At 39.4% G+C, this 13586-nt stretch overlaps 1 pseudogene; it reads left to right on the top strand.

The window, feature by feature from the left end:
• The first annotated feature begins 2533 nt into the window (after positions 1–2533).
• LOC105726222 (small ribosomal subunit protein uS10-like) lies at positions 2534–3022 on the top strand (annotated as a pseudogene).
• The last annotated feature ends 10564 nt before the right edge of the window (positions 3023–13586 follow it).

The raw sequence follows: 13586 nt of genomic DNA on the forward strand, positions 1-13586 counted from the left end.
TTAGTCTGCTTGGGCTGCCATAGCAAATACCTTAGATTGGGTGGTTTAAACAGTATAAACTTGTTTCTCATTATTCTGGAGGCTGGAAAATGCAAGATCAAAGTGCTGGCCTATTCATTCTGCCTTGCAAATGGCCTCCTTCTCGCTATGTCCTTACATACCTTTTTGTGCATGTGTAGGGAGACAGAGACAGAGAGAGGGAGAGCAAGGTCTCTAGTGACCCTTTTTACAAAGGCACTAATCCTATCATGAGGACCCTACCCTCATGACCTCATCTAACCCTAATTATCTCCCAAGGACCCTGTATCTTCGTACTATCACATTGGGTGTTAGGACTTCAACTTATTAATTGGGGAGGTGAAGGAGATACATATATTTAGTCCATAACAGGTACTATTACAGGGCATCAGGTCACATGTTGCTCATGCCTTTCCAACCCAGACAGCCTTAGGGTTGATCTGAGTTTCAGGGAAGAACAAAGGTCTTTTTGACCCTTCAAAGCAACATTGTGCAGTCTGGAGCTGTCCTCATCCGCCACCTTGAAGTTAAGCTTGTGAGAAAGCAAAAGCTGTGCTACTACAGTGTGCCTGGTGCAGGCAGTAGCACTTTGTGGATTTGGGGATACCAGTAACTTGACTCTACTTCCTAGCAAGAATGGCACATTGCATAGCACCCATTGTGGCTTGGAGAGTAAGGAGCATTGCAGCCATTCTTCTTCATGGTTACCAAGTGAATTTCCCTCTCAAAGTTCATCTCCTTCAGCATCTGATTTGTGCCATATTCTGGAGATAGTACCAGAGACCTCACATACGTGGCCTGGGCACTGTCATCTGGGCTTTGGCCTCTATCTCAGGCTTATAGTCCCAGGTGGGAAGTAGGAGGTAGGAGGCCCCAGCCTGTCAAGACATGACATTTTTAAAGGACTCCACCCACCCGCCAGTAAAAACAAAACAAAATAATTTGGTGTTTAGATTAATTAGGAAATTAAAATAATCAGAGAATATAATTATTGATGCATGATGTTGCCAAATAAAAACATTAAGTATGCATTAATGAGGAGTATAAGAAGCGGTGACAAGCAATAAAAATAATGCATTGTTTCACGTTTGCACACTCTTGTATGTAAACCCATAGAATTTTACTTGTATTTGAATTTAGAATGTTGTTTATATTATATTCATTTATATTTAGACTTTTTCTGAGTCTTAACATCTCAGTCCAGAATATAATAGATATTTGGTGTGGTAAAACTTTCCCTTTTTTTTTTTTTTTTTTTGTATGTTACCTTGAACTGCTTCACAGATTTAAAATAAGTAGAATCAAAATAAAACCTATGGGCATATCTAACCCTGGATGTGAAGTAAAATGTGCTGCCACTTAATTGATAAAACTATGTTCCAAGAGCAGCTAGTGTTTCCATAGCTAATGTTCATGTTAGTTAATGTTTGGGCTTGAAGAAGTTGCCATTTATTCATCCTTTTGTTCAGTAAATAGTTATCAAGCATCCTCTTTATGCCATTGTTTTATGGAAAGCACTGGACACCAAGTAGGGAACAGCATGCGGGGTCCATACTCCGCTAGAGGTTATAGTCAAGTGAGTGGAGTTTAGTGCCAAGTAGGACAGACAAAATAATACACTGAGAAGACATGAACTTAATAAAGAACAGGAATTACGAAAGTGATCTGAGTGGAAGTAAGTTTAAACAGGAGGCTCAAACTGTTACCAGGATAGGGAAATTGTGAAAATAGCACGGACATTTCAGGTATGAAGATGGCAAATAGAGTGTCTTAGAAACATAAGTACCAAACTATACTTTCATTTCAATTTTGAAACTATGTTATCCTGTGGATTCCTTATCAAGTTAGTAGGAGTAGTAAGAAATCGCTATTTGTGGAAGTGTTTTAGAGAAATGCATGTGTATATAGTACATGAAACTGTTACAGTAGGTAGTCAAGGAAACATGAGCAGGGCAGGAGAGGGCACCCGACCCACCACCAGGAATGTTAGGCCACCATCAGGTGATGGTCAGGTGGTGGTTAAACTGCCTCTGAAATAATAATTGTTTGCAGCCAGCACCAGGGAAATGCAGTCTCTCAACAAATAGAAACAACTGAAACTGGTGATCCACAGCCTTTGATAAGATCTCAGGAGCTGGGTGAGTGAGCTCACGTAGGTGCACTAAGAGGCAAAATGGCAGAGTTTAACTGGTATATGACATTATAGGAACACTCAACTGGTAAGAGAAAAACGCCTCAATAAGCATGTGCACAACATCAGGAGCACACTGTGCTGCAGCCCCTCCCGAGTGTTGGCAGCTCACTGCACATGTGGACAAAGAAGAATCCAAAGGAAGAATCAGGGGAGAAGAGATGAGGGAAGATCCCAAAGGATACCCATGTGTAAAACCCCAAGTAGCATTTTGAGGAAGACCCGGTTGTAGTTGTTATGGATCTTGGTCTGCACACTTCTGCTCCTAACTCACCGCTGTTTGCTGTCCCCGAGGAACAAGTCGGTCAGGAAGCCGCCTCAGCCATGGCTTTTAAGGATACTGGAAAAACACCCGTGGAGCCAAAGGTGGCAATTCACTGAATTTGAATCACTCTAAGGAGCCACAACGTAAAATTCCTGGAGAAGGTGTATGCTGACTTGATCAGAGGAGCAAAGGAAAAGAATCTCAAAGTGAAAGGACCAGTTGGAATGCGTACCAAAGCGTTGAGAATCACTACAAGAAAAGCTCCTTGTGGTGAAGGTTCTAAGATATGGAATCATTTCCAAATGAGTATCCACAAGGGACTCATTGATTTGCACAGTCCTTCTGAGATTGTTAAGCAGATTACTTCCATCAGGGTTGAGCCAGGAGTTGAAGTGGAAGTCAGCATCACAGATACTGAAGTCAACTATATTAATAAATTGATTACCAGTTTTTTTAAAAAAAGTCAATGGTCAAACTATGCACATGAATCTCTCAAGTCACTGACTCAGCCCTCTTCCAATTGTACTTTACTTTTGTTCCTGCTCTGAAACTTTTTTTTTTTTTTTTTTTGTATTTTAGTAGAGACAGGGTTTCACCATGTTGCCCATGCTGGTCTTCAACTCCTGAGCTCAGGCAATCTGCCCGCCTCAGCCTCCCAAAGTGCAAGGATTACAGGCATGAGCCACCACTCCCAGCCCTGTTCTGAAACTTCAATAAATTTTTACTCCTGCTGTAAAACTTGTCTTGGTTTCTCACTCTGCCTTATGCCCCTCGGTTGAATTCTTTCTTCTGAGGAGGCAAGAGTTGAGGTTGCTGCAGACCCATGTGGATTTTTCACCACTATCAACACTACTAGTATTTTGATTTTATACAGTTACCAAATAGTTTTTTTTTAAAATACTCAGATAAATATTTCCAAAATCTTAATGATAGGAAAAGAATTCACAGATAACTTGACAGTTGTTCTGGTATATAGATGCTAATGTGTGGGATGAATTAAGGAGAGGATAGGCTGGAGTCAGGCACTTCCTAGGAACATAATGCGTTCGTTTTGGCAATGGCTTGAAGTTTGAGTTAATAGTTCTTTTTATGCCTTACAAAAATAAAATTTCTATCTTTATATTTTAATATTGGATAACCAAAATATGTAAGTACTCTTTTAAAAACTTACCACAGTTTTATGTTCTTTCTAAAATTCTAACATATTTTATCATAGAATACTTTTCATACATAATTTTCTAAGTTTGCAGTATTACTAAAGTGATCTTTGAACCTTGTCAGGAATATTCTGAAGACTAGCATTGCCTTTCTTCATTTTCCCTTTCCCTCCTTATCTGCTTTCTTATTCTAATACATTATAACCAATAAAACAAATTTATATCCATGAGCCCATACTGACATAAATAAAGCATGGAATAAATAAATAAGTAAATGAGGGAGAAAGAGTAGCTATTTCTTTGAATAAGAGTATGCCAATTAATAAATATAGAAGGAATGATGCAAATAGAAAATCACTATTAGGTGAACACTCCAGTAATAATTGTTACAGACAAGAAATAATTGACAAATATTAAAATTAATGGATGAAAGTATGACAAAAGGCTGGGTGTGGTGGCTCACACCTGTAATCCCAGTAATTTGGGAGGCCAAGGTGGGTGCATCACCTGAAGTCAGGAGTTCAAGACCAGCTTGGCCAACATGGCAAAACCTCATCTCTACTAAAAGGACAAAAATTAGCTGGGCGTGGTGGCATGCGCCTGTAGTCCAAGCTACTCGGGAGGCTGAGGCAGGAGAATCACGTGAATCTGGGGGGCAGAGGTTGCCATAAGCCGAGATAGCGCCACTGCAATCCAGCCTGCATGACAGAGCAAGACTCTGTTTCAAAAAAAAAAAAGGAAATGAAGAAAGAAAAAAGGAAAAAAGATGATCATACTCTCAACACATCTTCCCATAAGATGTGTATCAATGAACCTAGACCAAAAAAATTATTTTCCAGTGGAGAAACCTGGCAGACAACATCTCAGCTATGGGAACAAAATTAACCATTGGTGATAAGACATATGAGTGTTATGTACCTCTCCATAGGATGCACTTTGAAGGGTACAACATCACTTCTCTGATATTCTTGCAAAAACTGCATAACCTCAAACAAATCTTCAGAAAACACCAGAAAAATTCAAACTAACAGGCATTCCACAAAATAAATGGTCAGTACTCTTCCAAGTGCCATGGTCTTGAAAGACAAAGAAACAGTCACAGATAGAAAACTAAGAGGACGTGACAGCTAAATATAAAGGAGGATAGATTCGGTCCCTTGGAACAGAACAAGGACATTTTGCAAACAAATGCTAATATTCTGGTTTGATAATTAAGGTAAACTTATATAAGTTGTTATATTAGGGAACCTGGGTGTATGGGAATTCTGTGTTCTATTTTGCAACTTTTTTGTAAGTCAATATTTTTTTTAAATAAGTTAAGCCTGGGTGTAGTCACTCATGCCTGTAATCTCAGCACTTAGGGTGGATGAGGTGAGAGGACCGTTTGAGGCCAGGAGTTTGAGACCAGTCTGGGCATCATAGGGAAACCCCATCTCTACAAAAAATAATTCCTTCCTCCATTCATTCCTTCCTTTGCTCCTTCCTTCCTTCCAGACAGGGTCTTGCTCTGTCACCCAAGCTGGAGTGCAGTGGCCCATTCTCTGTTCATTGCAGCCTTTATCTCCCAGGATCAAGCCATTGTTCTCTTCCCACTTCAGCCTCCAGAGTAGCTGGGACTACAGGCATGTACCACCACATGCAGCCTTTCCTTTGAAGAGACAGGGTTTTGCTGTGTTTCCCAGGCTGGTCCTGAACTCCTGAGCTTAAGCAATCCACCTGCCTTAACCTCCCAAAGTATTGGGATTACAGGCATGAGTCACTGTACCTAGCCACTACAAAAAATTTATAAAAAATTAACTGGGCATGGTGGAGTACACATGCAGTCCCAGCTACATAGGAGGCTGAGGAGGGAAGATTGCTTGAGCCCAAGTATTCAAGGCTGCCGTGAGCTGTAACTGCCACTGCATTCCACCCTGAGTGACAGAGTGAGATCCTGTCTTTAAAATGAAGAAAATAAATACATTTATGTACACAGCTACGCTTGTGTGTGTGTGTGTGTGTATACACAGTCATGTGTCACTTAATGATGGGGATACATTCTAAAAAATGAATCTTCAGGCCAGGTACAGTGGCTCACGCCTGAAATCCTGGCACATTGGGAGGCTGAGGTGGGCGGATTGCCTGAGCTCAAGAGTTTGAGACCAGCCTGCACAACATGGTGAAACCGCATTTCTACTAAAATACAAAAACATTAGCTAGGTGTAACGACAGGTGCCTGTAGTCCCAGTTACTCGGGAGGCTGAGGCAGGAGAATCGCTTGAACCCAGGAAGCAAAGTTGCAGTGAGCTGAGATTGTGCCATTGCACTCCAGCCTGGGCAACAGAGTGAGACTCTGTCTCAAAAAAAAAAAAAATCTTCAGGTGATTTGCCATTGTACAAACATCATAGAGTGTACTTACACAAACCTAGACCGTACAGCCTACTACATATCTAGGTTGTATAGCACAACCTATTGCTCCTAGGTTACACACCTGTATAGCATGTTACTATACTGAAGGCAGTAGGCATAAGCATTTGTATATCTACGCATATCTATACATAGAAAATATGCAGTAAAAATATGGTATAAAAGATAAAAACTGGTACACATATATAGGGCACTTATCATAAATGGAGCTCGCAAGACTACAAGTTAGTGGCTCTGGGTGAGTCAGTGGGTGGCGATTGAATGTGAAGGCCTAGGACATTACGGCACAATACTGTAGACTTCATAAACATTGCATTCTCAGGCTACAGTAACTTTATAAATGTTTTAATTTTTTAAAACTTTTTGACTTTTTTATAACAGCATTTAGCTTAAACCACAAACACATTGTACAGCCATACAAAAATAGTTTTCTTTCTTTACATTATTTGAGAAGCTTTCTATTCTTAAACACGTATTTATTTTTTACTTTTAAACTTTTTGTTTAAAATGAAATACGAATGGCTAGTAACCCCCATATAGATTGAATCTGAGCTACGGGAGAAAGTGTAAAAAGAAAAAAAAGGACTTTGGACAAGACCTGGGAACTTCAAAATTTAGAAACTGGAAAGGGAGGACCTACAAAGAAGTCCAAGATACATTTATCTAAATTGGTGCCCTAAAAGTAGACAGTATCTTGGGAAAATCAAGCACAGTCAACTGTTTTTGTTTCGTTTTTGCTTTTTTGAGACAGTGTCTTGCTCTGTCGCACAGACTGGAGTACAATGGCGCAATCTTGGCTTACTGCAACCTTCACCTCCCGGGTTTAAGCAATTCTGTCTCAGCCTCTGGTGTACCTGGGATTAGAGGCACATGCCACCACATCTGGCTAATTTTGTGTGGCTGTGTTTTGTTTTGTTTTCGAGACGGAATTTCACTCTTGTTGCCCAGGCTGGAGTACAATGGTGCGATCCCGGCTCACTGCAACCTCTGCCTCCCAGGTTCAAGCGACTCTCCTGCCTCAGGGATTACAGGCGTGCGCCACCACGCCTGGCTAATTTTGTATTTTTAGTAGAAATGGGGTTTCACCATGTCAATCAAGCTGGTCTTGAACCCCTCCTAAACTCAAGTGATCCATCCAATCCATCCACCTCGGCTTCCCAAAGTGCTGGGATTACAGGAGTGAGCCACTGCGCCTGGCAATTTTTGTGTTTTTAGTAGAGATGGGGTTTCACCATGTTGGCCAGGCTGGTCTCGAACTCTTGGCCTCAAATGATCCACCTGCCTCGGCCTCCCAAAGTGCTGGGATTACAGTATGAACCAATGCACCAGACCAGTCAACTCTTAATAGCTATTATAATTCAAAGACAAGGTTGCCAGAAGAGACATTTTTAGGTCATCCATAAAGATTTGATACCCAGTATCAAGTGATACGCATTGTATTTGAAGTTATAAGTACAATGTATCAGCCATGGTATCTACTTTAAAAGATTACAATCTAGTGGAGAAGCCATGTTTAAACAAATAAGTTTAAAATAAATTAATACTTTAATTATACCAATATACATTTTGAGTATCCAAAAGGTGTTTTGGTCTAGAGTAAGTGCAAGGGAGGAGTCTAAGAATATCTTCAAGACCGTGTAGAATTTGCCCAAAGACACAAGGGGTAGAAAGGAGACAAGCCAATGAAAGTAGTTTTAAATATGGGATCCTTTATGTGCTATAACACTTAAATTGATTCAGTAATTTACAAATGGAAATGGAATTTAGACTGATTACTTTAATACATTCATTAGTGAGCTTTTCGTAGTTGTGAACTGCCCCCTTGCTTTCCTACTACCAATTCTTAGTTCTTTGGACACCTGGGCTTTTCTTTCCCCTGTCCTATTCAAACTACTATTTCATGGTTATAATTAGCTATGTTGATCTGATAGATCCATTGATTCCTTCTCTGTTTTTATTCTTTTTGGTTGGTCTAGTGCCTTGATGCTCTTGTTCTGCGTTTATTTTTGTCATGTTACTTCCAACCCAAGTGTTGTTTCTACTGTATACTTTCTCTTTTCTACCAGATGAGCTTTCCTTTCTTCCCACTGGACTTGCCTGTTTCTGCTAATAATATCATTATTCTCTCAATTGCCTAGATTTAGGAATATTATTTAAAACCACCTAAAAGTTTGTAATCACTCCAGCCTGGGTAACAAGAGCAAAACTCCGTCTCAAAAAAAAAGAAAAAGAAAAAGTTTGTAATCTCCGATTGGAAGCACTTTAAGACGCCTTTTAGTTCACATGTCCCCCTCATCCTCCTTAGTTGATGCTTTCATTTTTTTGATAGTGTCTTCATGGAGTGTTTTTCTAGCCTATGACGGAGGATTTTCAATGGCAGGAAGTTTAATAGCTTAATCTCCTATCATTCTTCTCCTGTGTTGCTAATTCCTGTTAATTTTTCCTTTTAGAATGTCTTTCATTTATAAGGCCTACTTCTCCATTTTTATTGTATTCACTATTAGGATCCCTAGTTCAGAATGAGCGTGGTGGCTCATTCCTGTAATCCCAGCACTTTGGGAGACCTAGGAGGGCTGATCACTTGAGGTCAGGAGTTTGAGACCAGTCTGGCTGACATGGCGAAACCCTGTCTCTACTAAAAATACAAAAATTAGCTGGTCATGGAAGCGCACCTTTAATCCCAGCTACTTGAGAGGCTGAGGGAGGAGAATCACTTGAACCTGGGAGGCAGAGGTTGCAGTGAGCCAAGATTGTGCTGCTGCACTTCAGCCTGAGAGACAGAGCGAGACTCCATCTCAAAAAAAAAAAAAAAAAAAAAAAAAAGAGAACTTCGTATTTTTAATTGATAGAAGTTTTTGAAAATAGAATATGGATGAAAAATTCAGGGGTTTATTAATCTTTTGGCTTAGGGTATCCAGAACCATGAAAATAAGTATCCATGTGGAGGTAACAAGAAAAGAAAATGGTTAGGAAAAAAAAAAGGCAGGAACTCCAACAGATAGGAGAAAAGAACAGCAGTATTGATGAATAAATAAAAGATAAAAGATGAGGGGGTGGTAAATGGTGAAATGATCTCTCTTTAAAATGGCTAATAAAGTTATCTTTCAGTGATTCAGTTCTATATACTCAAAAATAAAATTAAAAAAAAAAACACACACACACAAAGAATGAAGTTCTAATGAATGACTATCCCAAACTGCCTATCAAGTTTGGTCTTGCACAGCTAGGAAAAAACATACTCCTTTTACAAATTTGGCTTGAGATTTTGGCTCAGAACCAGCATGACTGAATAGCTTTAATTTGCATTTGAATGCAATTAACTGGGCCAGTACTTTGAGGGTAATCAAGCTGTCTGCAATACACATATGCTGCAAACTCAATAAATGTCCAAAGCACTGGAGGGGAGGCTTTATTCTTTGAATTCCCCGTACATAGGGAACTCAGGTCCAGGTCCCTAAATTCAGTTAGATTTCAAACTCTGATCTTAAATGTGAATGATGAAATCTAAATTTTATCTAATTGTTTATTCTTAATAAGTAAAAGTTGAGCTGCTTCTCTTCTTAGAATTTCACAGCTTTTTAGAAGTGATTTAATTATTTAAAAAATTTCAAGTAGTATAAAAAGATGCAAAGAAGGAAAATAAATTTCCTTTAACCCTTACTTCCATCCAGAAATAACTCCCATCCTATTCAAAATAAACAAAAATTAAAAAGAAGAAAATACACATATAGTTAAAAGTTTGATTTTTTAATGTTATGAGTCATTAAAAATGAGTTCATAAAATGTTAACAAACTGCTTTTATTATGAGATAAATTACTACTGTTAGAATTTAAGATCATCTCATTGTTATTTCAGCACATATTCTTCATATATAAACACTTGTAGTACAGGCTGAGATTTTCTAAGTCCCCAAAATAAAACGATAATGAAACTAACAGTGAAGGACAAAGAGCTCAGAAAAGGGTGTGAATACCTGAATTTTAATTTATCTCCACCATTAATTTACTGTGGTGTGTGTGTGCGTGTCCATGTGTTGGGAAGTAGATGGAACTGGTGTGGTGGTCAATTTTCCTCTCCACAAAATTAATATAACTTCCTAATTTGCAAAATTAATAGGATAGAGAATTGTAAAATGTCTTTTATCTCCAAAATTATAGGAGCTTTGCTTACATTTGCTGGTTACCAGAAACTGCTCTACTTTTCTTTCTGAGTATTTGAAAGCTACTTTAAATAGACATTATGGTTTGGAAATAGTCTCTCTGATAACTACAACCAGTAGGCAGCAGATTATCTACACTGAAAACTTGCTTTGTGTGGAAACCAAAGCATAGCATGGCCTTCTGCTGGTAACCACCAATTTATTTATTTAACAAGTAAGTATTGGCTGCCCTTCTGGGTTTTCCACAAATACTGCCTTTTAGGAATTTGCAGTCTAATTGAGGAGTCAGAAAGTGATTGTCACCACAATAACAAAAAGATAAGCAAGATGCAGTGGAAATTTGGCAGAAGGAAAGGATACATTTGGTTCAGGAGAGGAGTAAACTCAGGAAAAGGCTGAAGAAAGAAGTGGTTTTGAATTGGACCTGAAATATAGATAACATTTTAACAGATTACTGGGAAGCCTTCTAGTTCCTCTTATGTAAAATGGGAATAAAAATCCTACCAATGCTGGGTGCGGTAGCTCACATCTGTAATCCTAGCAATTTGGGAGGTGAAGGCAGGTGGATTGTTTGAGCCCAGGAGTTTGAGACTAGCCTGGGCAACATGGCAAGGCCCGACTCTACAAAAATTTTAAAAATTAGCCAGGCATGGTGGTATGCACCTGTGATCCCAGCTGCTAGAAGGCTGAGGTGGTAGGATCACCGAACCTGGGATGTTGAGGCTGCAGTGAGCCATGATCATGCCACTGGACTCTAGCCTGGGCAGTAAAGCCAGAACCTGTCTCAATCAATCAATAGTACCCACCTTCTAGGCTGTTGAGAGAATTAAGTGAAGTAACACTTTTTGGGCACTTAGCTCTGTGCAGTAGCAGGATCAAAGAGCCCTACGCATGTCAATGCTTTTCATTGTTGTTAGTGGGGAAAATGCGTATGCACACACACACACACACACACACACAATCACTGAAGGAAAATTGATATTTCTGATTGTGGCATTAAAGGTTAGCTTGCTAAAGATTTTTCCAAAAATATTTCTGAAGGGATGGTTGTCTAGGCATGCTTTTCCAAAGCCAGCTGTTTGCATGCAAAATGGTAATCAGATCTTTTTCTTTTAATCTTTCTGCTAGCAGCCAAAAGGAAGAGTCAAATAACTTTAAATGACTGATTAGAATGTGGAAACTAGAAAACACAGGGTAGATGGCCTAGAGGGAGAAAACCGGTGAGATAGTTACCCTAATGCCTGTTGTAGCTTCTTTTCAGCTGCCTGTTTCTTTTTGGCTGCCTTACAGTAGATGTTGCAATGAATCTTTCTTTCAAATGTACCTTAGACAGGTGCAGCTGCAGCATCAGTGCCTGCTTTAAAAAACACTGTATTTATAAAAGTATTTATTATAAAATTGATTTGGATGTGCACTTACTGGGAGCCGGTGCTGTGATTTACATGATAACCAAAGCTCTTTAAACCCCCAAACAACTGCATAAGCTTGGAAGTACATTACTTACTTATAAAAAACTGAGACTAGAAAGGGCTCATGTTTGCCCAAAGACATATAGTCCTCCAGCTAATATTTAATGACTCCTAATATGTGTCAGACATTAAATTACATGTTAAACTATTGAAGTAACTACAGAAATATCTGTGAATAAAGCAGAAATTATCCCTGCTATCTTGGATTTCTATTCAAATGCAGCAAAGCAGACAATAAACAAAAAACAAGAAAAGATCAGCTAGTGATAAGGGCTATGAAGAAATAAAATACTGATATGATAGCATGTAATTGGGCATACAGGGTCAGTTTCATGGGCAAGAGATCAGTGCAGTTACACAGAGGCTTCTGTTTAGAAGGGCCACACTCTGAATAATTCGGCTGTCATTGTCTTGAAATTCTTAATTTTATCTTTGGACTTGTGTTTTTTAAGTGTGGTTTCACAAGACACTGTGACATATGAATAAGCAGAAGACATATGTGTAACCTGCATGTCCTCTTCCTTGCCATGCCATTCTATGTAGCATTTGTGATCCCTCTTGAGCATAGAATTCTGGTTGAACCACCATCATGGGGAGTTCAGTGAGATTCAAAGCCATATGAGATACATGTTCTACGTCTTCCATCGAGGAAGCAGAGATGCTGATGTATTTAGAAACCATGCTTCTCTCAAACCAGAACTTGCTTCTGACAAAAGAAAAACTTCAGCCAAATTACATTTATTTATTTATTTTTTGAGATGGAGTCTTGCTCTGTCGCCCAGGCTGGAGTGCAGTGACATGATCAATCTTGGCTCATTGCAACCTCCGCCTCCCAGGTTCAAGCAATTCTTCTGCCTCAGCCTCCCGAGTAGCTGGGACTACAGGCAAGCACCACCACGCCCAGCTAATTTTTGTATTTTTAGTTGACATGGGGTTTCACCATATTGGCCAGGCTGGTCTTCAACTCCTGATCTTGTAATCCACCTGCCTCGGCCTCCCAAAGTGCTGGGATTACAGGTGTGCTTCACCACGCCCAGCTGAATTAAATTTAAAGGAGTTTAATTGAGCAATGAAAAATTTTCTAATTGGGCAGCCCCCAGGATCACAGCAGATTAGCGGAGACTCCAGGAGTGCCTCGTATTCAGAACACATTTATAGACAAAAAAGTTAAAGTGATGTACAAGAATTGGAAGTGAGATACAGAAACAGTGAGATTGGTTACAACTTGGCATTTGCCTTATTTGAATACAGTTTGAACATTCTGCAGTCTATGAGTAGTTGAAGTATGCCCACTGGGATTGGCCAACACTTAGCTATTGTTACAGGTACATACTACCAAGTTAGGTTTTCAATTTTGTCTATTAAGCTAGGTTACAGTTCATCCACAAGGACTCAAATATAGAAGTATGGAATCCTTCTCAGTCCATATTTAGTTTGCTTTAACACTTTTGCAAAAAGAAGGTAATGGCATGAATGAAAGATGACCAAAGAATTCAGTCTTATTCTTTTCTTCTTGCATTACTTCCTGTAGTAATGCAGGAAGCCATTAACTCCCAAAGTGATAACGTAAATGTATTAGTCTATTCTCATGCTGCTATGAAAAAATACCCACGACTGGGTAATTTACAAAGGAAAGAGGTTTACTTTACTCACAGGTCCGCATGGTTGGGAAGGCCTCAGGAAACTTGGCAGAAGACACTTCACCACAGCGCAGCAGGAGACAGAATGAGTGCCAAACCAAGAGAGAAATCCGTCATAAAACCATCAGATCTCGTGAGAACTCATTCACTATCACAAGAACAGCATGGCGGAAACTGCCTCAATGATTCAATTATCTCCACCTGGTCCTGTCCTTGATACATGGGGATTTTTACAATTCAAGGCGAGAATTGGGTGGGCACACAGAGCCGAAAGATGTG

The sequence above is a fragment of the Aotus nancymaae genome, unplaced genomic scaffold, assembly GCF_030222135.1.
Source record: "Aotus nancymaae isolate 86718 unplaced genomic scaffold, 86718_ANA_hifiasm-v0.15.2.pri h1tg000092l, whole genome shotgun sequence".
Taxonomy (NCBI): domain Eukaryota; kingdom Metazoa; phylum Chordata; class Mammalia; order Primates; family Aotidae; genus Aotus; species Aotus nancymaae.